This window comes from Vulpes vulpes, chromosome X, assembly GCF_048418805.1.
Source record: "Vulpes vulpes isolate BD-2025 chromosome X, VulVul3, whole genome shotgun sequence".
Lineage (NCBI taxonomy): Eukaryota > Metazoa > Chordata > Mammalia > Carnivora > Canidae > Vulpes > Vulpes vulpes.
The window spans coordinates 3,946,995-3,973,511 of NC_132796.1; the positions used below are offsets into that span (position 1 = coordinate 3,946,995).

Consider the following 26,517-nt stretch of genomic DNA (forward strand, 5'->3'; position numbering starts at 1 on the left):
TGTCTAGAAAATCAGCATGATGAACAATTATTTTAATCTATATGATGTTATAAAAGTGCACCTAAGGTATAGTGTTCTGTAATATAGAGAGATTACAAAGCCAGATGTGTCAAGGGAGCTGTGTTTGTGTATGTGTAGACAGACGTATATCCCTATATACACATTCGCATATATATTCATAGGTAACAGCTCTACTGTGTTATGTATGTGTATAAATGACAAAGACACATTGTAGATTCACTTTTATAAACATGTGGATTAAAGTAACTGATGGATATATCAATGTATATATTACACAAGATATATAATATATATCACAATTATGTTAATCCACGTAAAAGTAACACTAAATTATCCTCCTTGTCATGTGTATTTCTGTATAGCACAGCTACAGCCTATTGACTATTTTGTGTATTACTGAGACTGCACGTTACATATTATACAATATACATTCTTATTCATGTACATCTAGATCACTCACATACCATCGTTTTACTCTTTGTTCTATATGTATGTTGATAGGTTACAAAGAGTACATTCTACTATTTTAGAGATTTTATTTATTCATGAGACACACACAGAGATAGAGAGTATATTTTAGATGCATTGACATGAATGCCGAGATTGAAACAATGTGATATATATTATATATGTAGTATATGTCATATGTACATTAGCATCTTGTATATAAATATTAATTGTTTTAATCCATGTAATGTTATAAAAATGAATCTGGGGATCCCTGAGTGGCGCAGCGGTTTGGCGCCTGCCTTTGGCCCAGGGCGCGATCCTGGAGACCCGGGATCGAATCCCACGTCGGGCTCCCGGTGCATGGAGCCTGCTTCTCCCTCTGCCTGTGTCTCTGCCTCTCTCTCTCTCTCTCTCTGTGACTATCATAAATAAATAAAAATTTTAAAAAAAATGAATCTGAAATATACTTTTGTGTGGGGTGCCCAACCGGCTCAGTCACTGGAGCATGTGAGTCTGGATCTCAGGCTCAGTAGTTCAAGCCCTGCATTGGGCATGGAGCTTACACAGAAACAAAAAAATTAAAACTATGTATATATGTAATATAATCTCTATTATATATATAAATACATAACACATACATAGCTGTTATGTATGAATATATACGTAGGTGCATATATATGTATTCAAAATGTGCACTATTTTATAGTATTCTGATATATTACAACTGATATGTGATATGTGTTAGGTGCACTTTTATGACATCATATGAGTTAAAAGAATGGTTAATCATGGTGATATTTCTATATATATTTATTTGAATATTTCTATATATATACGTACACACGTACACATACGCACATTGCACGCACATGTATATCAGACATGCCTATCAGCATTTATATAGATCATTAAAACGTAATCCCTAGATGCTATTCCATATTCACAGGCTATCGAGAGTTGTATTTCTCCTCCACGATCCCACTGTGCGCATGTGCATGCATGGGTGCGCTCTTCCTCCGTGACCGTGAGTGCTGGTCTCGCCGAGTGGCAGTGGGATGCTCACCTGTCTCCCCCAGTCGTTGACAGCTCCCCGCAGTCCTGAGGCCCTGAGCTCCTCCAACCCTCAGTGGATGAACACCGGTCACGCGGCCATAATATGCCACAAACAAACCAAAACTTGCAACAAAGCCTCTTAATCCTGACAATCTGTCACTTTGATCAGAAACAAAAGGAAAAAAAATCATCTATATAAATACCTTGACTCTTTAAAGTGAACGTCATCCTCTGGAAGAAAACTGAGGATGTGAATCTAAACACCATAAATTTTCCAGTGTGATTTATATGTCTATTTAATATGAACATTTTCATTTGTCCCAGATGTTTGTGTTTTAGCAGCTTTCCCCCCCTTCAAGGAGAGCGCCTATCTAGACCACGTTCTTGGAGATCAATTGGTTTATGGAGCTGACAGATCAAAAGGCATAGGAATTTTTTTCCAGGAACCCTGGAACACATCATGTCTGTCAACGCACTCCAGAGCTGGTCCCTCAAAAAGAGCAGGAAACTGCTTTGACAAGATGCAAAAGAAGGTAAATGGCACTGACAGGGTTAACATTTAAAACACAGAGCATGAGAATACGATAAATAAAATAAGATTTTAAAAATATTAAATAAAATAAATAAAATAAAATAAATAAAATAAAAAATAAAATAAAATAATAAAATAAAATAAAATAAAAATAAAATAGGAGATGGGATGCAGACAGCGAAGGATAGAGATGATGACTCGATTACTTTATCTCCGCTTGTTCAGTTGGGAATGCCGTCCACAGTGTTTCCCCGATTCCATGTAATTGCTCGTTTATCTCGTCTTTGGAGGGATTCCTGTTTGTCGATGCGTGGAGCGTACATATTCTCTCTTTAGTTTTCAGGGCAGTAGATATTAGTAGAGTGCGGCCACAAAAGGCTGCAAATGCATTCTCTGTAGGTGACGTACGATTATACTGATGGTTCAGAAGTGGTGGAAACAAAAATTTTAAGGATTCAAATAGGCTGAGGTGGAGAAAATCACACTCCAATTCGCACTAAGTAACACGGAACAACGCCACGTGTTTTGAGGACAAAAGCGCTGCCTTGAAAAGGAGACTTAAAACTTTGGCTTTGGACTCGTTAATCCTGAAAATGACCGCGTTTGCTTCCCTGCAAACCTCAGTGAGCAGAGGCCGGGTATCTCCGCATATCACAAGCCCAAGGCCCTCACTGGCTGTGGTGCTTTTTCCCTTTTGTGCATTTCAGCACGCTTGACGGCCTTCACTCTACTTCAAGATCTACCGTCAAGAGTCCCGCCAGCTGACTTAACGTTGCCAGCTTGGAAGAGCATTTCATGAAACTAAGCAAGATGTCCAATTCAGCATGCAAATCATCACCTCGGTTACTTGACCCTGAGACAGCAGGAACAAAGCCAGTTGCTCTGCGGAATGTATTACATTTAAACTCATTATATTGTCTTAACTTTTAATTTTTTTTTATTTTTTTATTTTTGCCAGGAACAGAGGCCAGAGAAGCAGACCAGCGTATGACACTGAAACTTTGGAAAATATTGACACTTTTTTTTATAGCCTAGGGTAGGGTGAATGTTTGTAAATGTATCCTTTCTTCCTACAACAAACAGATTCTTTGTGGCTAGAAAATCCAGTTTACATCTCAAGATGTATCTTTATTCATTGTATTGTTCAAAATTTAGTGTCTACTTCCTTTTCTTCTAAGTATTAAACACTTTGACTTCAATTTCTAGCTAAAATTGCTGACCTCTGAATTTTTCCCTTGAGTCTGTCAGTCCTTTGGTACACTTTGACACTACATGGAGTTGCTTATGTTTTTATAATGGACAAACCTTGTTATTCTGTTTTTACTTTTTTTTACCTAAAATATAGCATCTTTCTTTGTCTCCTTATTATAAATTATGCAGTCTAAATTCTATATAGCCGGACAGTAAAATTACGATTGCAGAGCAGATATTTCTTAGAAAGGATGTAAAGAGAATTAAACACAAAGTAAACAACAGCAAAAAAAGACAAACTGGACTCTGTCAAAGTAAAAATCTCTTGCTCATCAAAGGAGACAGTTTATAAGCTGAAGAAAGCCAAAGGCTGCAATGATATCTTTGTGATACATATGCAGAAGGAAAGACTTGGATCAAGAATACACACACACACACACACACACACACAACCTTTAAAAAGAGAATAATGGGGATCCCTGGGTGGCGCAGCGGTTTGGCGCCTTCCTTTGGCCCAGGGCGCGATCCTGGAGACCCGGAATCGAATCCCACATCGGGCTCCCGGTGCATGGAGCCTGCTTCTCCTCCCTCTGCCTGTGTCTCTGCTTCTCTCTCTCTCTCTGTGACTATCATAAATAAAATAAAATAAAATAAAATTCTTTAAAAAAAATAAAAAAAAATAAAAAGAGAAAAATGAAAAGCAACCCATTAAAAAGAGGCAAAAGTCTTAGACGCTTCAGTACAGAAAGTACACAAATGGCCAATACTTACATGAAAAGTCATTGAACAACATTAGTCAAAATGATAGGCAAATTAACCCCCCCCCCAAAGATAACAAATCCTACCAACTGGAAGCCCTGAAATTAAAAAGAATAACAGTAGCATATTGGTACTTCATATATTGCTGGTGAAAGTATGAACTGGTTCAACTACCTTGGGAAACTGGCAATTTCTTATAAAAATCAAACATACTTATATACTTAGTAGCTGCTAAAGAGAAATAATCTTTCTTTTGGTCCATAAGAAGACTTGGGAAAGAATATTCATAGAGACTTTATTTATAATAACCAAACACTATAAATAATCCACATGTCCATCAGTAGAGAGAATATGCCAACTATGGCATATTCATACAATGGAATATTACTCAGCATTGAAAAAGAACAAGTGATGGACATGTGGAATACTATGGGGGACTAGATACCATATCATTGGATGTATACGAAGTTCAAGAAAAGAGGAAAAAGCAAATCAATGACTGAAATGAGAAAATTGGCTTCTGTAGCAGATGGTGAAGGCTGATTGGCAGAAAGAGAGTTTGTTTAGGATACTGGAAATCTCCTACATCTTAATTAGGAAGTTGGTTACATGAGTATATATAATGATCAAGACTCGTTACACAATTAAGATCCATGCATTTCACAGTATGTAAATCTAAATATATCTAGCATTTAAAAATATGTAAAATGTAGGAGTAGCATATAAAAAATAATTTGCTGAAAGTAAACTGATTTCTCAAATGCATGAAAGCTAATCACCTCATTCAAGTTGTTTAGAAATCTATTATAAGAATAAAGAGCAAGATCTAATTGTATTCCTTTTCAAAATCTATTAGAAAAAACATCTATTAGGTAATCAAAAAGCTGGAAAGATAAAAACAAGGCAAGATCATCATCACCATTATTATTAGACATCATTTTGTACATTTTATCATAAAACAATGAAACAAGAAAAGGAAGTAATACATATTTATTATCAGATGCCATGAATTGATGTTACATATAAATAAAATTATTTTCTGCTCAGGAGAACCAAGACAAGAAAGGTCAGTGGTAGAGAAGAGTTCAATAAATGGTCAATTAGAAGAAAAACAATTTTTTAAAAGCTTCCTATAAATAAGTAGTTATAAAATATGATGAAAACAGTATTTTGTTTATAGTTACAAGGCCAGAAAATAGTTTAAAATAAACTCACCAGACTATACATATGTAAAAGTAAAAAAATATAAAATCTTAATGTTTTTTAAAGATTTTATTTGTTCTTTGAGATAGATTCCAAGTGGAGAAAGGAGCAGAGGAAGGAGGATAAGCAGACTCACTGCTGAGCAGGGAACCCAACCTGGGGATCAGTCCCATGACCCTGAGATCATCACCTGAGCTGAAATCAAGAATCAGGTGCTCAACTGACTGAGCCACCCAGGCGCCCCAGAAATCTTAATATAAAAGAAGGAAAGCAGAATAATGACAAACATATCGTGTATCATCTCTCAAATAAATTTATTAATTTAATTCAATTATAATAGAATATCTCATTTTATAGAAATTTGACAAAATTATTTTGAGTTTATAGGGAAGAACAACTTGACCAAAATTTTCTTTTTTAGAGGTAATTTTGATAAAATCACCATAGCATAATTTGAAACTTTTTATGAAGCTACAGCCACATTAGGATGAAATCTTACCAGCTCAGGAATAGATATGTCAACAGTGATGGGAGAGGCCACAGAAACAGACCCAGGTGTTTAGTACATAACATTTCTTACGCAGCACGTTAGCAATTTAAATTCACAGAACAGATCCTTCAGTTAAATATGCTGGAATAATTGGTTAACTATTCCAAAATAATCACAAGTAGGTCTCTTCCCATGCTTCAATGAAGCCAAGTGCAAACTATGATTTGTTTTATTAGAACACAGGACATTATAAAATTGAAGATATATATCATGCAATATAAATGTAATACATACGTTGTACATGTATAAATATACTTTGCCTGCTAGCATACCAATTACCATTCTTTAAAGGAAAATTTCAGAATCCGAACTCCATCATCGGTGTTGCGTAATGTCTGGTATAAAATCAAACAAAAAAACCGACAAAGCAGAAACAAAAACTTGATGGCTCAGGAGAAGTAGGAAGATAGGTCTCATCACCACAAGAAAAAACAGTCAATAGAAACAGACAGTGAGTGAACCCACATGCTGAAAGTGTCAGGCAAGGACTGTAAAACAGCTTATATGACTATGTTTAAGGATTTAAAGGAAAAAGAGTGAGTGGTTGTGAATTCCCGTCACAGACACGGCAATTATAAAAAAGAGCCTAGTAGAAATTTAAGGAATGTAATGCGCCATCTGTGAAAGTCAATTTCCCTTGCTGGTTTAAGGAGACAGTGGCGATGGCTAAACACCTTAACAGAAATAATCAGAAATTACCTAATCTGAAGAACCGAGAAGGATAAAGAATGAATGTAGTCAATAGAGTCTCACAGACCTTAGGGGAAGTCCATGTATGTAGACTTGGAATCTCAGGAAGAGAGATGAAAAGACTGGTGCAGGAAAAGGCAGTTATTTGAAGGACAATGGCCAAAAAACACCATATAATTATTTAAGAACGTCAAATGTACCATAGATGTTCGAATATAGTTTTCTTTGTATTTATCCTGTTTAAGGTTAACAAACTTAGCCTAAGTGAGATATTCACAAAGAAAAATAACGCCTAGACACAAAGAATCAAGATGCTGAAAGCAAAACAAAACAAAAAAGGAAAAAGAAAAAGAAAAGCTGGAAAGCAGGCAAATTAGAAAGGCCTTATATCTTGGATCATACTGACAAGAATGTTTCCTGAATTTACAGCATGGCAGCAAACAATGATGTAGCTTTAGAGGTGCTGAAAGAAAAGAAGCGGTCTCCCCAATTCTATGTGTAGTGAAAATATCCTTCAAAAATGAAATGGATAAAAGAGAGCTGAGTCTATTTCCTCCAGTGTTTCTGTAGTAAAAAGACATTCCATTGGATATTCATCAAGCTGGAGAGAAATGACATGAGAAGGAAACTTGGAAATTTTTTTTAAGGCAATAGGCATTGCTATGGGATCAAGTGTGTCCCTCCAATCCCCGGATTCATGTGTTGAAATCCAAAGGACGTCACAGTACGACTGTGTTACGAGATAAGTTTTTTAAAGATGTAAATAAGGTAAAATGAGATCACTAGGGTGGGTCCTGATCCCATAGGACTGAGGTCTTTATACGAAAAGAGCATCATTTGTGTCAATCGCTCTGTTAGATGTAAGGGATACAGCTGAGGAAAAAATGCAAAATTCCTTGCCCTAAATGAGCTTGCATTTTAGTTAGAGACAAAACCAAAAAAAAAAAAAAAGACAATTTTCAAAAGTAACTAAGAAAAGTATAATGTACATCACACAGAGATGTAGAGGGAAATATTGAACGAGATGCAAAGGGGTTGCAACGTTACATACAGTGACAAGGAACTTGCTAGCCTCACATCCACTAGTAAGTGGATATCCATCATAATTTTGTTTCGCAAACACTGTTTTAAGCACCTTTATAAATATCGACGTATTTGCTCCTCATAGAAGCGTGTGGAAAGGACACAGCGCTATGATCATCCCTTGACCCTAACCATGTAACAAGCATGCGCTGCAAAAGAAGCACCCTGAAACCCAAGGGGTCCCTACCCCTGACACTGACCGCTGCTCTGCACGTGTTGCCTTCATGAGCACAACTCACACAAGGTTGCTCCTGACATGGAACATTCTGTCCGTATTTGAGTTCACGGCGTCTGGCACTGCAAAAGGGGAACTCAATTATTGGTCATGCTGCTTAGAAAGATGCTGATCAAAAGTGGGGGTGCCCCCTTCTGAAGGATGCATGGGTGGCCAGCCGCAATGGCCAGCCGAGCGGCATCCAGGCAGGGCCGCCAGCAGCACGCCCCAGGGTTGTTCGTGCGGAGGGGCCTGCTTGCCATCACCCCATGCGGTCTGCAAGTGCACGGAGCCTGTAGCCTTCGACACCACCGAGTCAGGAGTTCCGGCCTAAGTTCCGTGACTAGTGCTGTGTACAACTTCTGTTCCCATCCCCCATTTCCATATTCCTCATGTCATGTATATGGCCACTTGGTTCATCCTGATTTTACTGCTGGGGAAACAGGCAAGTACCAAAGTGAAGGAACCCTGCACCTTGGGACACAGCCGCGGAGTCGCGTGTGGGATGCAGTGCCCTTTCCTCTGACCCCACGCCCCACCCTCGCTCTCCTACACACCACGCCTCCGCACAGCTGAAAAGCGTGATGTCCCGACCTCACTGCCCACTGAGTACCTTTCTCTTGCTCCCTCCTCACATCACCCTGTGCCAATTTTCAGCTGAGACTCCAGCTCTCTTCCTCAAGGGCTGATTTAATAGTCACCAAAAGGGATGTCCACCTGACAGAAGAGATGAATGTCTAGTTTCCAGGAGATCTCCAGCTACGTCAGCGTGGTGCTTTGCAGAGGTGTGCGGTGCCCACAGACTGCCGTGGACCCGCTTGTGTGCCCCCCCTTAACTGTAAAGTCTGCACTTGCTGATGCTCCTTTGAGTGCTGCATGCCCTGCTCTGATATCCGCAAGGTACTGGACAGTCGTGGCACTCCCTTCGTGGGTACCAGGAGACCCTAGCAGGGTGGGATGGGAATGTGCCATCTGAGGTCTGCTCCCTGAAATGGCCTGGCCGCGGGTCTATGGAAGATCACAAAAGGGTTTCACATGCATTAACTCCTCCGAACGCCCAGGGTCAACCTCTTTGGAGGAATATTCTCAAACTCATCACCACACACAAGAAGATGATGAATTCATTAAGTGGAGATGTGAAAACTGGTGCTTCCCGAACTCTCAGGTGCATTGACTCTCTTGAAGACCTTGCTTCAGCCAATGCTCGGATTCAGGTCTTGGGAGGTCGGAGCTGGAGGTTCCGCATGTCTAAGTAGCTCTTTGCTGATGCCACTACTGTTGACATTTGGACCAGTTTCTAGAGCCTAAATCGTCCAAAATCCTGGAGACTAGAGGGATGTGCAAATAGAATGAAATGCAAGTGCCAAGACGCCCGAGGGCTTTCAAAGTGTCTGATACCAACTGTTAATGATATGAGTGACTATGGCTGTGATTTATTGCAAAATGCTTTCATAGTCAAGGCTTACTTCAAGCTCAAAATGTCTTTGTGAAATTAAGAAGACAGATATCAGGGGCGCCTGGATGGCTCAGACGGTTAAGTGTCTGCTTTCGGCTCAGGTCATGATCTCAGGGTCCTGGGATCAAGTCCCATTTAAAGATCCCTGCTCAGGAGGGAGCCTGCTTCATCGTCTCCTTCTGCCCCTCCACCTCTCATGCTCTCTAATACATAAATAAATTTTTTTAAAAAACCCACTATTTCCTCTTATACTTATTTTTAAAAATATCTAAAACAAGGGGCGCCTGGGTGGCTCAGTCAGTTAAGCATCCTACCCTTGATTCCAACTCAGGTCATAATCTCATGGTTGTGAGATTGAGCCCAGTGTAGGGCTCTGTGCTGAGCATGGAGCCTGCTTAAGATTCTCTCTGTCTCTCTTAAAATAAAAAATAAAATAAATTAAAAAAAGAAAACAAAAATCTAAAGACAGTTTAAGTAAATAGAGAAAAATGATACAGAGTAGTGTCCCCTGCATTATAGTCTTTAATTGTGGGATTTTTTTTAAAGGATTTTATTTATTTATTCATGACAGACAGAGAGACACAGAGATTGAGAGGCAGAGACACAGGCAGAGGGAGAAGCAGGCTCCAAGCAGGGAGCCGGACGTGGGACTCGATCCCGGGTCTCCAGGATCATGCCCTGGACTGAACGTGGCGCTAAACCGCTGAGCCACCCAGGCTGCCCTAATTGTGGGATTTTAAAAAATAACATCTAGATGCCTTAAATGGTTTCCTGTTCCCATAAATACAGTCAAAATTCTACTCCGTCTACAATCTATTATCTTCAAAAGAAACATAATTGACACTGATGAAGCACACTTACTTGGTTAATGCAAAACCAGAGAATACGGGTTTCTGTAAATATTTCCCCTCGGGGTGTGGGGTGGGGGAGAAAGCAGTTTTTCCAATGAAGAGTGATTATTATTTTTGTTTGAGGACATCAGCAAGTCATACACACCATAGAGGAAGCCTCAGAATCCCATCCCAGAGCAGTTATATGCTACAGATATGAAATATCTCTATTTTATATGAAGTTGTTACTTTGCTTGCATTACCCGGGACGGCACTGCAAGACTGGCAGAGAAAGAAGTCGAAAATTCCCCTGATTGCAAAGCATGTTCCTCTTCAGGACTACCCACAACTTCTGTCTTGTGCATCAAAGAGGCATAGCTATTTTCGACTTCAGTGGGAAGGAATGGGTCAAGAGGAGCGAAGCTAAGAAGAAAAAGCTGGAATAATGAGCCACCGTGCCCTCCTGACTTACATAATCTGCCAAAAGGGAACTCAGTGGGAGGCCGAGAAAGCGAGAGCAAGCAAAGTTGGTAAAAGTAGGTTTCCAAGAATCAGGACTTTCAAACGTTTTGGCTCTCACAGGTCTTCCTTGAGCGGTGTGCGACTTCGTGTATGGCTTACAAGTTCTGTGATTTCTTGGTCTACAAAATCGTAGAAAGTATTATGTGATATATATATAATTTTCTCTCTATTTTATACGAAATCTTTCTATTTCTTCGTATCTCTCTGTTCCCCTCTTTGGGAGATGGGAGATTCTGGCCTGAGAACAAATTAAAGATGAGAAATCTAAATTGATTTCTTTAATGTTCATGGGAGCCTGAGAAGGCAACTCATTTTTTAAAAGCTCTGAAAATTCAAAATAGTAAAGAGAAGAGACATAGTGAAAACGCACTGCCATGGGAGTTAAGGAATAAAAGTTATTTGTCTGGTTGTTTTACCTATTCACTCTGGGTAAGTTCTTAACTTTGTAGACACTCATGATAGGGCTAAGTTTGACTACATGCATTGACGGGCATGTCTAGAGCATTCTCATAATTTTACATGGTTATACATGCAACTATATTGTGGGGAGCCTGAGTTCTGGAATGATAGATGATAGATGATAGATAGATAGATAGATAGATAGATAGATGATAGAACGATTGATAGGCACATAGGTATGTAGATACACAGATACAAAGAAATGGATGGATGGATGGATGGATGGATGGATGGATGGCTCATTAAATACGCACACAGATATACACAGAGAAGTGATAAATAGAAAGATTCCAAATTGTGTCTTTTGCAAAGGGATATTCTAATGACTAAGTAAGATAATCTATATCAACATCCAGTATTGTGTATCATATACATTTTGTTACCATTTTTAATGTTGTATATATGATCATTTCCGAATGACAATCTTCACTTGATGAAACTTCTTCCTTTTTAGGTAAAATATTTTGTGCTGTGAATACAATGAAAGGGCACTGAGAATTGAAGGTGTTTTTCTATTATTTTTAATACTCAGCAAGAAATGTAACTATAGAGGAGTAACTTTCAATTCCTGCTGTTATAAAAGAAGCTTCCTGTTTGGAACTTCAATCTAAAATTCTGCTTCCTATACAGTTTAGATGTTAATACCTGTCACCTTTAAGAACACTCTCAGTTCAACCAATTCAGCATCTCCAAGAACCCTCAATTCAAGCACTGCAGGGTAACACCAGGCACAAAGCTTATCTGCAGTGACTGATGTCAGAATAAAATCCAACAAGGGTGAATCACTGGACCAGACATTAAAACTATATGGCTCTATCAATGCTCATGGATTGGGAGAATCAATAGCATTAAAATGTCTATACAATCCAAAACAGTCTACAGATTCAGTGCAATCCCTATCAAAATACCAACAGGACTGTTCACAGAACTAGAACACATAATACCAAGATTTATATGGAATCACACACACACAAAAAAAACCCTGAATAGCCAGAGCAATCCTGAAAAAGAAGAGTAAAACCAGAGTTATCCCATTCTCAGATTTCAAGTTATATTCCAAAGCTGTAGTCATCAAAAGGGTATGGAAATGGCACAAAAATAGACACCTAGGTTAATAAAGCAGAAGACCCCAAAATAAAACCACAGTTATGTGGTCAATTAATCTTTAACAAAGCAAGAAAGACTATGCAAGGGGGAAAGACAGATGGTGTTGGGTAAACTGGACAGCCACATGCAGAAGAATGAAACTGGACCACTTTCTCACACCACACACAAAAATAAACTTAAAGCAGATGAAAGACATAAATGTGCGACCTAAACCATAAAACTCCTAGAAGAAACTACAGGCAGTAATTTCTCTGATATCAGCCATACCAACATTTTTCTAGCTATGTCTCCCGAGGGAAGCGACACAAAAGCAAAAATGAAGTATTGAGACTACACCAGAATAAGAAGCTTCTGCACAGCAGAGGAAATGATCAACAAAACTAAACGACAACATACTGAATGGGAGAAGATATCTGCAAATGATATATCGGATAAGGGGTTAGTATCCAGAATATATAAAGAGCTTACAACGTGACACCAACCCCCCCCCACACACACACACACAAATAATGATTAAAAATGGGCAGAATGGGACACCTGGGTGGCTCAGCGGTTGAGCATCTGCCTTTGGCTCAGGGCGTCATCCCGGTGCAGGATCGAGTCCCACTTCAGGCTCCCTGCATGGAGCCTCCCTCTCCCTCTGTGTCTCTGCCTCTCTCTCTCTGTGTCTCTCATGAATGAATAAATAAAATCTTTAAAAAAATAAAAATGGGCAGAAGACATGGATAGACATTTTTTTTTCAAAGATGACATCCAGATGGCCAACAGATACATGGGAAGATGCTCATCAGGAAATGCAAATCAAAACTACAATGAGCTGTATCACCTCACACCGCTCAGAATGTAGTACCAGAAATGTAAGAAACAGCAGGCGTTGGTGAGGACGCAGAGAAAAAGGAACCCTCCCGCACTGTTAGTGGGAGTGCAAACTGGTACAGCCACTGTGGAAAACAGTATGGAGGGTCCTCAAGAAGTTAAAAAATAGAAATATGATATGATCCAGTCATTCCACTGCTTGGTTTTTAACCAAAGAATAGGAAAACCTTAATTCAAAAAGGTGCATATGCACCTGTTGTTTATTGCAGCATTATTTACAATAGACAAATTATGGAAGCCGCTGGTGTCCAATGATAAATGAACGCATACAGTAGTAGTTCTGATCAAAATGGTAAGGTGAACCAAGATAGAAAGTCCTCCTTTGCGCTTTGAAGACATAGAAATGCGGCGAAAAACAGAGTAACAACAATAAAAATAACCCAGCTCAAATGAATGAATATAGGAATTCCCAGTGCCATTTGCAACACATTGGTGAACTAGAGGGTATAATGCTAAGTGAAAGAAGTCAGCCAGAGAAAGACAAATACTGTATGATTTCACTTAAATGTGGAATATAAGAAATAAGACAGATGAACAAAGCAAAAAAGAAACACATAAAAACACAGATTCAAAGATATAGAACAAACTGGTGGTTTATCAGAGGGGACGTGGGTGAGCGATGGTGAAACAGATAAAGGGGATTAAGACTTACGTGATGAGCACTGAGCAATGTTTAGAATGGATGAATCATATTGTACACCTGAAACTAATGTAACAATGTATTTTAATTGTACTTGAAATTAAAAGAAAAAAAAATGCAACCCTAGCCGGCTCTAGGTCTCTGTCATGTCCATCACGGATAATAATCCCTTTGGGAATATCTCTACCCATTCTTTGTATCTCAGTCTTTTCTACAGCACATCTTGCTATATTAGCCCACCCCACACTGAGACAGTATGACTGCGAGGAGACTCAATTACAGCGTGTTCTATCCTAAGAGGAAAAGAGAAGAGTCAGCCTGGGATTGTGCAGCAGCACCTCTACCCCTTTCCAGATTTTGATCACGGACCAATACTGGTCATTCCAAAACCCTTGCTCCAAGGATGGGCCTGCTCACCCGTGCCACACTGGGCTGATGAGTCACAAAAAGAGATCTGCTGGATGGGGTCGCTGGGAAACAGAGGGCCCGTCACTGTCCCTCCATCAGGATGTGGATGAAGATGCTCTGGTTGCTACTGGCAACCACCTACAGCCATGATGAAGCTGTTGCTTTAACAGGAGAAGTGGGGTGGAAGGACCTTGATGGCACAGTGCAGCTGATGAAGCCAGCAATCTCCTCTGAGGCTCGCTCTACCTCTGCACTGGCATCAGATGAAATCATGGCCCTCGGTGTTTAAACCCGTGTGCGTTAGGTCGGCCTGCACTTTGCAGCCTGTATTCTCCCCGCGGAAGTCTGTTATGAACACATCCTCATTTCTCGGACTCGCATCTACTGACCATCTACTCTCTGGCTGGAACCGAGGGTCAGGAGGTATATGACACAGTGTCTCATTTCTACGACCTCTCAATACTCTTCATCCAAAGCTCGTCTGTGGGAACTGCACTTAGCTCGTTAGAAAAGTTGACCCTTTACGATTTACACGTCTTCCCAAAGAGGCAGAATGTTTCTGTTTAATTAAAATAAAAATGTACATGTCACTTTCTGTCCGAAGGAACTAACTTTCCATGGTAGTTTTCCAAGTATCTTTCTAAAAAAACGTCTCTTGGCATTTTGATGCTTATATTTTCTTCCGTCTCAAGATGAACCCAGAAAGGATGTGACCTAAGTGTCAACCTGTATAAATATCTATGCTATATTCCTAATGAAACAAATTGTAATAAGCATAGAATGAATGTATCTTTTTAATACATGTATCACATATAGAAAGATAAATTTGTTACCTGTATGTGTATAAATATACATGTTTCCATTTGCTATAACCTAGACAGAAACACATAGATTGCAGAATCACCTGGCAATTAAATTAAGGGCTTTAAGCAAACCTGTATCATTTCATTCTGTGTTTCACAGAAGCAGATTTGACATTTTAAATTGCTTCCCCAAAATTCTTTGCTTGCACAAAAAAAAAAAAATTTAAAATGCATTCGAACCATATAATCACTTTTTATTGGACAAACAAAACACTCACCAGGTAAATGTGATGCCAAAGTAATGGGTTCTAAAGATTTTTTTATATTCTCCACTGCTTTAGAGAATCATTGCTTCTCTGCCTCTCCATCATAACTGAAAATAAACTACAGTTACATAACTCGCTCCTGCACTGTGTATTTATTTTTCCAGTCTCTGGGATATCCTCTAAAGTCAAGAATAGAAAAGTAAGACCTCATTAGAAAGGTATTGATTGTGTAGGTCTGATTACCATACTTCCTAATCTACAGATTTACCCAATATTACAGATTAGACAGGAGAGGTAGGTCACTTTAAGCGATTAATACAATTTTATCCCTAATTTCGCTTGAGAACATTTCTGAAGCAAGTGTGCTCAAATGAAGCCCATTCCATAACTGATTGATTGAGGTCAAGAGGTGGGAGCTCTTTTTCCCACCATGATTTTCTCCTTGAGAAATACTTTATAAAGCTGATCCTTTATAAATCACTGAAGACATTTCTACAATTGCTTCACAATTGGTCACATATGCAAACAGGCTCTTTATTTCATTTGGATTTACAGATTTTCCTTTGTTTTCCCTAGCATTAGTCTACCTCTTGGTGGATACTGAGGCTAATGAATGGTTTTTCGTTTTTTTCTACATGGAGACTTGAGAACACCTGTGTTTAGATCCTTTGTTTAACCACGGACTCTCAACCCAGAGCAGAACAAATCACCTGGGAACTTATAAAACAGAGGCTGGGGTCATACCTACCATTTTATGATAGTCAATGATGCTACCGTACTGTGTGTTTGTTTTCAAGTATAAATCCTCCCCCCTCAATCACCTAGACGCTCACCCCAAAACTGTGCTCAGTGGGCTGCGTCTGCTTGCTCGTTCAGCATGGACCGTCTTCTCAGGTTTGTCAGCATTCTTATCCCTCATCGCGAGGAGACGGCTCTTGTAGCCATCCGGTAATTTTGTTTTCTGCTTCATTTTTCTGAAGGATACTTTATTAAGCAATGTGCACCGAACTATTGGGAAGTTATTGACAGAGACAACACGGGGATGAGCAGAAACTCTCACTGGATCTTTGCAAGGGGAAATGATGTGAGCACAAGGAGAGGGGCTCACCGGATACCACACTGTACCCACATTACCACCTGCAGGCTTGAGGCTCCTTCACACCACGTGCGAGTGCAACAACACAGTTGTGAGACTATGGTTATAACACTATGAAATTATAGTTATAAAATTGTAAGTTATAAGATTCTCAAGGTAAAAATGGATGGACTGTCTTTTTCTGTAATTCCCTTAAATTCAGTCAAGTAAATGCCTCTGTAGAAGAATTTATATTATAAATCTAATATAAATTGTGCAATTTATATTAGAAATCACCAATTGTGCACTATTTCCAGGCTAGCCACATCTCCATACATGAAATATTGGTAAAAAAAAAAAAAAAAAAAAAAGGACATATGCCTTTGTAATCCCATCTCTTTTATTGCTGGAGGCCTAGGATATTGGTACAGAAGAATGTGTAAAACCAAAAAAAAAAAAAAAAAAAAAGAAAGAAAACTAACAGAAAAAAAAAGATTCAAGGTGACTTAAATAACAAAGTGCGGCTTATGTGCACAATGGAACGTTACTCAGCCTTAAAAAGAAATGAAATCCTGACATGGGACACAACATGGAAGTATCGTGGGGACTTACAGGGAGGAAAAATAAAATCCACTCTACCCTTTTGAGTTCTTCCTGGAGATCCGTGTAATAAAAGATCAACCGGAGAAAAGGCAACAGAAGCTTATTAACTCGTTTACCTTTCATATATATGGGAGAAACCCAGGCAAAATGAGTGACTAAAAGTAGGGGCTCAGAACTCTGGCTTTTAAGGCAAAACAAATAAAGCAAAAACAATAAAGTCACGGAGAAATAATAGGAAAAAGGAATGCGGTTTGGGGCTTCCCAACCACAATCTGTGGGAAGATAGGCTAATGGTAGATGAGGGGAAGTTAGTAAGGTCTGTTATATGGATTCCTCTGGTGCGTCCTCCAGGATAGTCAGGTCTAAAGTTGTCTCTGGTGGTTAACATTTGTCCTTCCAGGTAGAGGGGGCGGAGGGACATCTTTGCACATTGATGTCTTGCTTTTAGGTACGTAGAGGGGAACTCAAGGGAGCTTTCCTTATATCTGCTTCTTCTCAATTGCCCTCAGCTCAGAATAATGTCTGTACCAAAGTGGCACATTCTGGGGTGGCATATTATGCTTTCCTTCAACATTACGCTCAGTGCAATGAGACAGACACAAAAGGACAAATGCGCTTCATACCACTTATATGGGGTACCCAGTGCAGCCAAAGCCAGAGGGACAAAGTAGACTTGCGGTTTCTGGGAGTGTGTGGTGGTGGGGTGGGGAAGCAGGTATGGGGACCTGCTGTTCCATAAGTACCAGGTTTCTGCTTGGGAAGAGCAGAAAAGTTCTAGCTATGGACGGTGGTGATGGTAGCGCAATAATGGGAATGTATTTAATGTCACTGATGTAGTCACTTTAATGAAGGTTAAAAGGTAACATTTATGTCACATAGCCTGTGCCCCAATTTTTTTAAAGACTTTATTTATTCATGACAGACAGAGAGAGAGAGAGAGATACAGGCAGAGGGAGAAGCAAGCTCCATGCAGGGAGCCCGATGTGGGACTCAATCCCGGGTCTCCAGGATCACACCCCAGGCCGAAGGTGACACTAAACCGCTAAGCCACCGGGGCTGCCCTGTGCCCCAATTTTTATAGGATGAGATAAGAAACATCATTGACAGCATGCAATGGATTCTTTCAAAAGGTCTGGAAATCACTATGAAAGGAAACAGCACATGCTATGAGTAGTGTCAGGGGGTTCCATGCAATGCTCTAGGACCTGACTGGGTGAGTCTTTGTCAACCACAGGATGCCTTGCAAGTCACAAGAAACACGGCTACAAACCCCATCTAGTTTGTGGACACTTTACAACCTTGTACTGACTCTGCAGAAACACCCACCACCGCCCTCACCAATCACACAAATCATGGTAGCGCCTCCATTTGAGTGGAACTTCAACACCTCACTGCTCATTTGTGACAGTCTCCTCCAAAGCAAAAACAAAACCAAACTCCAGTAGGATTTCATTCGACCATAGCTGCCTTACCCCCAAAATGCACTTTCCGTCCTCCAAAAGAAGTCGAATTCCTAAAATCGTTTAGGAATTCGAACCGTGGCCACCCGTGGCCTGATGCCCTATGGAAAGAATGGTCGGTCTGTCTCCACATTCCTGAATGGAGAGTCATCGTTTTCGGTCACTCCCTTGGGAAGAATTCTTGTGACATGCCAACTGCCTATGGTAGCATTCCGGAAACCTCTATCCCACACACAGTGTGACAACGAGGATTCTATGGGGAGGATGTTCCAGAATAAGACTCATCTCTCTGCCAGGGTTGAAATAGACTCTGTAGCCTGAGGTCAGACACTGCCTGTCTCCGTCTTCTTTACTAGCGTGTAACCTACGGCCCCAGGGCTGCCTAAAAGTGCTAGGAGCTCCTCAAAGTGCTAGGGAGGGTCATGCGATGACATCTGTGGTGTCAGATGTCACCACAGATGGGTCTTAAGGGACTGCACATGCAGACGAGCTGCACCTGGGTGTTCACCTGTGTAGTATTCATTAGTGCCCATATCACCACCACATATCACTAGATTCTTAACCGTGGCAGGAAACAGTGAGTCATTCTCATGATTCTTCGCCATTGCATCAAATGATTTTTGCAAATGAAGACTTTATCAGGTCTTCGGCAGTCATGGTCAGCTTGGAGCCTGTGTCTCCATGGATTCCCATCAGAGCCTGGCAGGATGAGCAGCAGCAGCGAGGAGCAAGCTGGGGCCAGGGTCCCAGGGGTCCCTCATCGGCATAAAGGCATTCATTAGTTGTTGAAGCCATCCTCCTGCCACATCCTCAAAACTGTGCAGGGGCCGATTAACTCGGTTTAAAACCTATCAGAAATTCAGAGGCAAACACTGTGCACAGTGCAGCCAAGTCTATGCCCTCTGGCCTATGCCTAAGGATCTGTACTCTTAGGATCTTCATGTAGGTGTCTACACTCTTGTAGCCACGACCCTGGACATAGAGTCATTCTCAAGATGAGTGTAGCTCAAGGGACCTGAAGCTCTGCAAAGAAGCACCTCACTCACTCCAAAACCCTTTGCCAACCTCACCAGAATCATCCCCTTAAAAGGTTAGGCTTAGGGAGTGTCACTTCCCTACTCAAATCCCCAAGTGACACCGCACGGCCTACAAAATAAAACCCACGTTGCTTGACACGGCACAGAGCATCTTCCAGGGTCTGCCCTACTCGCGTCCCCAGCTCACCTGCCAGCACGTTGCTTGATTGCACCCTGTGCCCTGACCCCACACCTCATCCATTCGTGGTGCCCTGGGGACAACACATACTGGCAGGCCCTCCTGCCCAGGCTCCAATTCCAAATGTCCCTTCCTTCCTCTTCTCTCTGTGTCTCCAAGCCTACGTACCCATCCCACTTTGGAAAGTCTTTCCTGATTCCCCAGACAAAAGGAATCCTTTGGTCAACTACGCCTGAGTCATCCAAAGCATGGTGGGCTGCTTTTATCTCTGGCGCAGTAGAGGGCTCCTCACAGCCTTCCAACCCTAAATGGCATTACCAAAAGGCATTAGGGCCCCTAGGCACAACTCACCAAGTGCTTCCTGAGTGGAGCTGGGCATCCCTGAGTGGTCCTTTAAGTGACGGGACTGTAGGCCCACACCAGGAGCCAACACGTTTCTATCATCTGTTGGACAACTGCTTTTAAGGTGGGCTCTTCGATGCATTTCACTTGTAAGTTCCCTGATTTTCTCAAACCCAAGGTGCAAGCAGAGAAACTGGATTTTTTTATTTAAAAAAAAAAAAAAAAAAAGGAATTTGAAGTTCCAGCACATGGTCATCACAGAACCCGGCTAAGCAACTCCATCCTTTGTCCATACTAATGATAGAATGGTCAACACCACCAGATGCAACTCGGCTCCAGCTGGAGGCACATAAAATCTGGGAAGCAGAGCCACCAACTTTGAGCCACAGCGGACGCCACAGCTCCACACGTGTGCTATAAATGATGTGAGGGTTGAGACATCGGAGTTGAGGACGCTCCAAGCCCCTAGGATAAAGTAAGTGAGACTTTACAGCGTACAGCGAGGCTCACCCCTTCTTCATTTAATGCACTGGGGTTCCCTCTTGGGTGCTACACGCCCTCATGTGGGCCTGTCCCGCCTTTGTCCACACCCGGTAGGAACGCTGGTGTCAAGTGTTCAATGGGCATCATCATTATTATTGTGACATAGTGGAGTGTGAGGCCCATCTGGTCGTTGGGGTGGATGTCAGACGCGCAGTTCTGCGTGACGCGGGGCTTGGCTGCCGCTGCGTGGGGCAGCGAAACACTTCCGCCTGCTTAGCTCATCCCAGAGTGGGCGCTCGTGTCACCGCACAAGCGGTCTTGCTTTCTGTGTTTGCTTTTGTTGCGGTTATTTTTAGTGATCTGATCTCCTCTGGAGCCCATTCGAGTCAGTTTGTCCCCGTGAGGCAAGGGTCATCACTGCGCCGTGCGTACCCCCCACCCCCTGACTGTGCGCTGTCAACCTCTTCCAAGCACACAGCTTGTCCATCGTGACAAGTCCCGGTAAGAGAAAGAAAAGGATGCCACGTGTGGGCTTGCACTGATCAAGTGAACATGTCACCTTTTTTGTGTAGGGGAGGACAGTAGGGAGGACAGATCACCTAGAGGTTTAAGGATGGGACAGAGGTTGGTCTCCATGGTTGGTGCCAGGTCCATGTGGGGTGGACAAAGCCATTGTCTGGCCCATTCACTACAGCTTATCAGCGCTTCCCCCACTGTGCTCCTGCGGCCAGAAATATCACGTCTCCGATGCATGCCCTGCTGTGGAGGCCTGGGTGACTCACACTGAGCAAATATCCTGCTTTCCCATCTGGTCCCCCTTTGTCACGTAACCCCGACTATTAACCTACACTGTCAGCGGCACAGAATGCATTCCCTGAGTCAGCCCTCCGCCTCCCTGGTTGGCCGTGGCTCCTGCCTAAAGTGCCCTCCAGACTCATGAAGTAACCGAGCACTGCCTGCTGCTGGCGCAGGGGTGGGCAGCCAGCCTCGGGACGCCAGGGAGTTAGTGAACCATGTTTTAGTGCTAATATCGGGAACCGTTGTTTGCAATATACACATCATTAGAGTTGAAATCCGAGCAAGGATGTGGAGTTCACCTCTCTCTGCAATAGGCTGTGGGAGGGATAAGGTGAATGGTTTTTGCTAGAGGAGCAGGACCCGCATCCCCACCAGGCCATTGAGGGGGTCTCAAGAGCCCTGAGAAACTGGAGCAGGCCCAGAGGGTCAGGAAGGCTTGTGGAAGCCTTTACAGAGGCAGATGCCCCAAACTGGAGAGTCTTCCTTGGGTCTTTGCAATCCTGTGAGAGAAGCACCAAGGCAAGGCTGGTCTGTGCAAAAGTGCAAGCTCCTCTAAGCCAGGAATTGTGTCTCTGCATCTCTGCGTCCCTGCGATCAGCACAGCGGCTGGCCCTTGGTGATTCACAGCTTCGTGGAAGGACTATTACTCGCTTAGCTTTGTCGGTTCCACTCGAGGCACCGTGTCTGGAATCAAGACAGCATTTCGAAAAGCTGACGTTGAATGTTATCCCCCAGGAGAGATCAAGGTGACTCTGTCCCCCATCCCTTCTCTCTGTGCCTGTTGGGAGGATGGGGGCGGGGCGGGTGTGCACGAACTGTCTGCCGCACATCCTGGGTCCGGGGACAAGTGCCGCCGATGAGTCTTCCAGGTGAGAAAGAGAGGAAGAAGGTGCAACAGGAAACATGTCAACATGTCAAACTAATAATGCTGACCGCACAGTCTCCAAGGCCTTATCCTTGAACGGGAACCATATTCTATGGGTATTGCCCAGAATGCAAGAAGCTAGACTGTCAGCAGTTCAACCATTCAGCACCAACCATGGAAAAAAAATGTACATACATAGACAGATAGACGGACAGACAGGAGATAAATACACAGAGACACACTCAGAGAGGCAGGTAGGTAGGGAGGTAAGCAGCTGTGCACAGAAATGTAAGTAGAACCTATGTGGCGGGCATGTTGCTCACCTTGCATTGCAAACCTATAAAAGTAAAGCTACACAGGGGGCGTCTAAGAAGAAAATATGAGACTCCAAAGCGAGCTTAATTCATTTCTCTTTCAACACATCACTGTTACTACTCGGATGTTAGATGTTCTAAATTGGCTGCCTGCCTGTTCCAGTTACAAATATATATATATATATATATCCAACAGTGGTATATATGTCTGAGTGCGCATATATATATCCTCATAGGAATATGCTTATCATATTTATAGGTGTATTATATGCACATTATAATATGCATATTGCATTATAGGCATATCACATTATATATGCAGATTTATTTACCCATTGCATTATATACACATATATATTCATTTACCGGAAAGGAGTTCACGCTGATATATTTTTTTTAATTTCACAATAGATCATAATCATTTTCCCATCTCTTTTTTTTTAAAGATCTTATTTATTTATTCATGAGAAACACAGAGAGGCAGAGGGAGAAGCAGGCTCCCTGCAGGGAGCCCGATGTGGGACTCGACCCTAGGACCCCGGGATCATGTCCTGAGTCAAAGACAGGCACTCAACCGCGGAGCCACCCAGGCGTCCCTCATTTTCCCATCTCAATAAATGCTTGTGCATCGTTTCTACGGACCACAGAGCATTCACCTGTCTGGCGGTTGCAAGGGAGGCAAAAATATTTCCCCCGTCCTCTTAGGTTCTGCAACAGGTCCCACGCGTGAAGCTGACATAAGATACATGACTGGGACAAAAGCATACAGATTTTTTCTAATATATTTGCATGCATACAGGAGATTTCCAGAGCAAAAGGAAGACCCAAAGAAGAGTTTAGTACCGAAAGCGTATATACATCTTTCTTGACAAAGGATGATAAATTTGTGAGGAGCTGTCAAGACAAGGTAAAGGGTTCAAGCTTCTGAGGGCAGCAAACTGGGGAGAGATGACTAGGAAACAGGGGTCGCTACAGGGAGATAAGGTGGGTTTTCAGAGGTTTCCTTGTGTGAAAGTCAGTGAAAGCCACGTCCACCTTGGCACTGACTCCCAAGGTCTGGTGATAAGAATATTCTTCGCTTCCTGGTGCAGAGGGCACACCTTTTTCATGGGAAGCCTATGCCCCAAGTTTCCAAGGAAATGGGGAAATCCTGGTGCATGTGCTGTTTCTCAAGCACCTTCCGCTCAAAATCTGTCCAAGCGGCGTATTTGGGGTGGCCCTACTCTGAGCCCTTCGCTATGCTTCCATTGACTTAGACATTATAGTCCACATAATTCTCAGTTGTGCTAAGCGGTGCTAATTTGGGAAAATTCTGACATTGGCTTTACCCCCAAAGTGATTTCAATGAACATGTCAAGGTTTTCTCCATGATAGAGAAATAGGTCAATGGATGATTTGTAATATCGCACAGGTAGGCTTTGCCCATCCATGCGTGAGTCATGGCTGACCATTGCTTGCCCATGGAATGCCTTCAAGAAATGGCTGCTGGATGAGTGAAATCATGTCACTGCAGATAACCAGGGTTTCCAGGACTGGACCCCACAGGTAGGCAGGGTTGCCCGTGCAGCTGTGGGATGCCCAGAGCCCCTGGCCCTTCTCTTCTCACAGGGAAGAGCAGATTCCAAAGTAGAATGTGGGACAGGGGCAGGTTGAGAGTTGCCTGTGACAGAGGCCCCTGGAGGGGCCAGAGGCACCAGTGTCCACACACACGTGTCCTTATGAAACCCAGGGAATGAAGAAAGGTGCGCATACCAAAAATGATCAAATTTCTGGATGTCTCTGCTAGTCACATACGAGCTCCTAGCGTCCCTCAGGGCCCGTCCCCACCATGTCTGAACCCATGTGCATTAGCTTAGGGGGCAGAGTCACATAGTCAGGCACGTCAGTGGCACGGCTCACTGGTGCACTCTTTCGGAACGGGAAATCAGCCCGCTTAATAAAGACAATGTGTCAGCAGCATTTATATCTGCTCCTGTTATTTAATTTAATGCTGATGAAAAGTGAACTGGGCTGTTTGAGAAAATATACATGGAAGAGAGCAGCAAGCCGAGGCCACAAATGACCGTACGGAGAATGGCCTGTGCGCCCTGCCAGGAAATGCAAGGGTAAGGGACTCTAATTAGGTGCTAGGAAAAGGATGCGCATGCCTAGGAAGAAGTGTGACACTCGTTCCCCTGTGATGGGCCTGCAGGTCTCGGAATTAGCTTTTCCCCTCAATATATGTGCTTGAATAGTCAGAGAAGACACAGGTCATTTCCAGCATAAAAAGGACTGGTCTACCCTCACCTTCTATAGGAGAAAATGTCGGTGATGTGTCCTTGGGTCGCTTTGCACCATTTCTGGGAGCCTCCAGATGGAGGCTCAGGGGGGTGTGTGTTCTTTACATAAAATAGTAGCTTGTAGTTCGGTGTATTAATGTGGCTGAGGGGATCTGGGGTATATAGCACTGCGGCATAATAGTGATTTTGAGCTGAGGACACTCGAGAATCCATAGATTTAGGAAAAGGCATTTTTGGAACTCTGCATTGCAGACTAAAAACAGGACCTTCCAAGTGATTTCAATTGCCGTAAACTTGCCTCCCAGAGAGGCTTCCTGTAGCAGGGGAAATTGACTCCTAACACCAAGGTACCAGGATGAGAAATCCCGGAGACGAACATTGTCACGAATCTATATAACCTACGATATATTCCTCCCAAAGACTCATTTATTTATATTTCCTAAGTGTTACTTGGAATTCCATAACTGCCTTTGTCCCCCTGCCTCCACTATGAAGATAGTATATAAGCTCTAAGTTCTAGCTGCTTCCTTGGGCCACTGTCTTTGGGAGCTCCCGTGTGTGTATACACGCGAAGAAACTTTGTCTTTTCTCCTGTGCATCTGTCTTTGGTCGGTTACGTTTGCACTCTCTCGGGTACAGAACCTAAGCAGCTGGAAGAAATGTTTTTCCTCCCTGGCCTGATTAACCACAGAATTATTTAATGTAGAATGCTTGGTAAATTAATGAATCCAACTGTAAGCTATATTCAATAACATAAATATCATTGGGTCAAAGTCAAGACACACTTTCCACTGAAACTCACATGGGCAGGCCTAGCCAGGCAATTTGAAAAAATGTTCAAAAGGTGTGAAGAGAGTAGGGGATGAAAGAAAAGTATCATTAGGCACAAACAGTACGATTATCTACAAAGAAAATCCAAGAGGATCTTGAGGGAATCTATTAAGCAGAGTCCCTCAAAGCTGCTGAACACAAGAGCAATATACAAAAAGGAATTTGCATCCTTTTATACCAGCAACAAATAACTTAAAAACACCATTTAACAGGCATCATTCTAAAAATACACAAATATTCAACTGCAAAGTATGTAAAACATACCTATCGTGATAGATGAAAGCCCATGACGGAGAGAAACGAACTTCATGAACAACACGAAAGAAGATGTGACAAATGAATAGATTTCCTTTGTTCGGGATCCCTGGGTGGCGCAGTGGTTTGGAGCCTGCCTTTGGCCCAGGGCGCGATCCTGGAGACCCGGGATCGAATCCCACGTCGGGCTCCCGGTGCATGGAGCCTGCTTCTCCCTCTGCCTGTGTCTCTGCCTCTCTCTCTGTGTGTGTGTGTGTGACTATCGTACATTTAAAAAAAAAAAAAAATTTCCTTTGTTCACTCAAGGGAAGATTCAGTATCTTTAAAGATGCTTCACTGCGATGCAATGCAAATTCGATTCAATGCAAATCGTCTGTCGAATCATAATAGAGGACCTCTTCAAACTGGAGAAGTTGGTTCTCGTTTGGCAAGGAAGGTAAGTGTCCACGAATGGCCAATACCATTGGGAAGAAGAAGAACAAAGATGAAGGAATCCTCGTACTAAAGATGGAGAATCACATCATTTGTTAGCATATGTCACGTTAAGTGATCAAAACAGTGGGACGCCCGACAGTCAAACGCACCGAAGAACCCAAGGAGGGGGAATAGGTTAAGCATATCCCGGAACATGCAATAGGACAAAAGGTCACTGAGGAATGATGGGGCGGGGGTGGGAGATGGACAGGCCATTCCAGACACGGGGTGCACACGTGGGGTGAACAGGGATGACACATCCCTCCATCACGCTATTTTTAAAACTCTGGTGAATGAAAAAACTCTTCCAAATGTCCAAACAACTAGAAGAAGCTGTACTAAAATGCATCCAAGAGCTTGGGGTTATGAAAAGGTGACGGAGGGCCCCCAAACACACAAACCCTCTTTAC

The 26,517-nt window shown here is 42.3% G+C and overlaps 1 long non-coding RNA gene across 1 annotated transcript in view; it reads right to left on the reverse strand.

The window, feature by feature from the left end:
• Nucleotides 1–26,517, reverse strand: part of LOC112932362 (uncharacterized) — a 444,049-nt gene that overhangs the window by 235,047 nt on the left and 182,485 nt on the right. The gene's annotated exons all lie outside the window — the stretch shown is intronic.